A 4,542-nucleotide genomic window follows, 5' to 3' on the forward strand; every position below is an offset into this window, starting at 1 on the left:
GGGGGGAAAAACTGTTGAAAATGTTCACGCAGTAAACACAAAAAAAAATGGTAAACGAAGGGCGATGTTGCACCTGGATGGCAAACAAGTAGAAAAAGGGAAGGGGAGAAGCAATGGTTTCACAAGAAGTCAAAAATCTAACTTGACTTCAATTTTCTATATTCGGTTATTACGAGTACTTGTTGTTACAACAATTTATCACGCCATTATCAGCTCTCGTAGTAGCCGAGTTGAAGCTGGGTGTAAGTGGGATCGATGTAACTTCAACTAGTTAAATGGGAACCAATGGTGTACCATTCCAGTATGATACAACAGCAGTTGTGAAAATGTTGTTATATTAGAAAAAACATGAAAGTAGAAAAAAAATATATTTTATTCATTAAACAAAAATGATAATATATTAAGGTACAAATAGATATAACAAATGTGCAGGCAACACCCATTAATCGTTGTGGTTTTTACAAACATGAGTATAAAACAGATGCTTGAAAAGAGAGCATCATGAACAATTTGCGCAATGAAATATGCGCCTGACGTAACACGTATTTAAGTACTGCGCATAAGGAAAATTCTCTTAATTAATGTACATTTAAAAGACCTTAGCAGGCAGACAAAAATCATATAAAAGTCTCACGCTATCTAACGTTATCAAACAATTAAGTATAAATATTAAGGCTTTAAATTATGCATTAAGTTTACACGCAACATAAGTTTTCATGGCAAATTTAAATGGGAATCGCGAACCCCAGCTAAAAGACATTAAAACAAAAATATTACGACAGGGAGGAAGCCCAATGCGCAAAACAAATAATCAAGCAAACACTCATGTAAATTAAGGTCGGTGATAAATGGAACATCCAACAAAATTAGGTACAAGACCCATCTAGACCACTCAATCAAGAGCAGAAGGCTCGTAAGAAAGAAGTTAAACTTGAGCAAATACACGCGGAAATTACAAGGCAGAGATCCATAGTGGATTTAAAGCGAAGCTTCTAACATAACTAATCAACCATGAGCATAAGTAGCGCGGCCTCCTCCCAGCGGACTGCCTACGAGCGAGAGTGACTGAAGACAGTGCCGGCCTAAGCAAACTCGCGGCCTTATATACAGGCGAACTGTCTTTCGAGAACAATAGAGAAAAGCGGCGGAGGGGAAGGTTCGAGAAACGAGGAGAAGGGAAGACGGGAAGCCTCGGGAAAGGAGGGGAAGTGCGGAGGGGAAGGCTGGGGCAAGGTGGAGAGGGGGAAAGGATGGAGGGGAAGGGAGCGCTCTGCTAGCCCGGGAGGCGGCAACTGCTGCAGAGTTTTACAGTACCCATTAATTCTTTCGTGCACGGCACGCCGGCCGTTCGCGTCATTAAATTACTGGTGCGACGTATATGGGGGGAATCTTAAATACCAAATTCAAGACCTCAAATTATGGGTGCGACCTATATGTGATGGCGACCTATGTGCAAGTAAATACGGTATATTTACGGCCCTGCTAAATTTTTCTATTCAATAAAATTTGAGGTATTAGTGATTTTTCAGCAGAAACTGCTGTGTGACTAATAAACAAATTGTATCATAATAACTTAAACTTATAAAGTATTTATTAACGGGGAAGGACAATAAAGTATTTATTAACGGCGAAGGACAGTCGTATAAGCCCATTAAAATATTTATTTTACCAAGAATGGACTATATAACCTGGCTTTTGTCGCACGCGGTGTGGGAGGGGAGGAGGATGCTGACAGTTTCTCACGCAGAAGCTTTAGTAAGGGAGGGAATATGTTGAAATGTTAGTTGGAAAGGGGGGGGAGGTATTTTTACATGGTTTGTGGCTCTGGGAGGGATGTACCTTGAAGAATTAGCAGGGGATGGGAGATGTAAGCGTCACGTCACGTTATGATGTCAAAATGCCGGTACCGCCAGGCTGGCCGGACGAGTTTCTTACGCTTTCGCAGAAGATACCACAGTGGCTTTTCGTGCAGGCGGGTAAGATAACATGACAGCTGAGACGGCTTTTCGTGCGATAGTGGACGCGCCAAGCTCGGCAAGACACTGCCGCGTGGACAGTCTAGAGGGGTGGTATCTATTTTTATCCGTCTTTTGTATGTCTGCCTGCTTACAGTACAGCTCTCGCCAAGATAAGCGTGAACACATAGCGCCCAACAAAGTGTAACAAACTTGTTTTTCAGCCGATTTTACTCAAATTTTCGACTTTCTCTGCTCAAATTTTTCACGGTTTCTCAAAAAACGGTTGTATAAACAGATTGGACGCATCAGAGGGGGGTCAAATCGGCGGGATTATACTGTAATGGTACTTTTCGGGGATATATTCGCAGTGTAATATAGAAATGTTGTGGTTTTCGCGAATGTACTTACTTTTCACGATCGCGGAAAATCCCAGGCCCTACCCATTTGTCATTTTGTGTTCGACAGATATAAATTTTGTATATGTAGGCCTAGAATTTAGGCTACTGTATTTTTTTTTTTAAATTCTGGTTGTTTTACAAATATTTGCCTCCAAGCTAATGTAACATTTGATCCCTTACTACTTTATTTTTAAAAATTCAAAAATACTACCTTTTTAAGGTAAATATATAGACTTTCAGAATAAAGTACTTACATTACTATGTATAAAAGTTGAGGCTTTATTGATGTACTTAACGAGATTCTACTGTACTAAAATCAAGTTTGAAAAGTAAGGGTGCAACATTTATGTAAAAAAAAATTTTTTTGTTAGGTAAAGTTATTTATAATAACAAAGCCCATTCATGGGCAGTACGTTTATTTAAAAAAGTGGACTATACAAAAGCATGCCAAACAATTTAAATTAATGTCATTCAACTAAACCTTTTCTTCAACTTTAAAAATAAAAACAAAATCTGTGACCTGAACGCGAGCAAATTTAATCTGTTACGTGAACTAACACGTAACTATCGTCGTAGTACACACCACAAAAGAGTGCGGGCTATGAAATGTAGTTAACTCGGTCGTTGACAGAGAGCGCGAGTTGCATGGAATTGGTGAGATATCAATATTTGACTACATGTGCGCGCTCTATATGGAAAGCAACACAACCAAACACGAATGATGCCAAATAGCCCTGGCTACATTTTTATAAGCGGTACACCGCAGTGAGGCAGACGAACAGATAAACATTATAACGTTTAAAAAGTCTTTAAAAGAAAATTTATACATGACACATTTCCATTATGTAATACTACAGTATTTACAGGTTCACTGCAACTGTTTTTGATGCTCATGTGTTTTGTTTTGTTCCCGGACTTTCGACAGTGTTTGGTTTGGCGTGGTCACAAGCGTCAGCGGCCTCGGACGTTGCCATAACGACGCATGAAATAAACAACATTCGGCCGTGGTTCGAAACAATAACATTATAATTGGTGGCTTTTAATAATGACACTTAGAATCTACGTTTGGATTGGCTGGATAATACAGACAATGTGAAATTTAAAATATCAAGAAAAGAAATGCTTCTGACGCCGGGAATATGGCGTGATTACGGCTATAATTCCCGTGCGGAATTTGGACGTTTGAAGCAGATCAGCTTCGTGTTTAACTACACAGGTGTAGTTAAACGCGAGTACGAATCACTACAACATCAGCAAATGAAGGCAGCGCGCGGCGACGACTTTGCCGCAAATTATAAGGTTGAAAAATTCCCTTGTACCAGGACTCATATAGAGATGTTTGCGCCGTGAGTCGATAGCTCCGTCCCAGTGAACAATATTAAAATCACACACGTAATTAGCATTGATGTGTTTTCAATAATTTTATTAGAAACAACGAACTATTTCATCAAACTGTCGCACACAGGTCCAGTAGTCCGAGGAGTCCGAGTCTCGTGTCTGACTAGCTGGAGGGAAATAGCAAATAGACTTTTGAAAATTAATAAACATGTGCCCAACGTAACTGAACCTAGATTTGGACATAATTTGTTTTCTTTTGGACATATTCGAGAAATCTGTGTTTAGAGTCATGTAGATTACTATTGTTGAGTATTCTACCAAAATAAATGTTGTTTTTATTTTATTGTGGTTCTAATTATCACTAGGTTATGTTAATCATAACACAAGGTGCCCAATCCCATTAAATATTTGTTTTTATTGTATGCTCATGATAGTACAGAATAATTTGGTTACCATAACTTGGGTCATGTTATAGTGAGCCGTATGCTTACAGAGTTCAAGTGGCTACCACAACAAGGGGCCGTAAGCATACAGTTAATTAAATAAGTAAGTGATAATGTCCAAATAACTATTAAATTACTACTTTAAAATACATAGTTTTATAGAGAAAAAAAATACCGACACTAAGTGCTTGGAATTTAATAGCAGGACCAAAAACATCATGCAACGTTTACGCGAGAGTTTTTTTTATCCTAATTTTAACGCCCTAAAATATTGGTGCGACGATAATGCGATAAAAGAGGGTAGTTGAAATTTTACAGTGGTTTATTAGCTTGTGCATTATCGTATCTGTTGGTGCTACTAGGGTGGTATTGGCACATGAAGTGCAGCTGTCCGCTGTGTTGCAG

The 4,542-nt window shown here is 38.8% G+C and overlaps 1 protein-coding gene across 3 annotated transcripts in view; it reads left to right on the forward strand.

Moving 5' to 3' along the window:
* The window catches only part of LOC134540265 (uncharacterized), a 112,073-nt gene that overhangs the window by 70,315 nt on the left and 37,216 nt on the right, over positions 1-4,542 (forward strand). The gene's annotated exons all lie outside the window — the stretch shown is intronic.

The sequence above is a fragment of the Bacillus rossius genome, chromosome 1 (genome assembly GCF_032445375.1).
Source record: "Bacillus rossius redtenbacheri isolate Brsri chromosome 1, Brsri_v3, whole genome shotgun sequence".
Taxonomy (NCBI): domain Eukaryota; kingdom Metazoa; phylum Arthropoda; class Insecta; order Phasmatodea; family Bacillidae; genus Bacillus; species Bacillus rossius.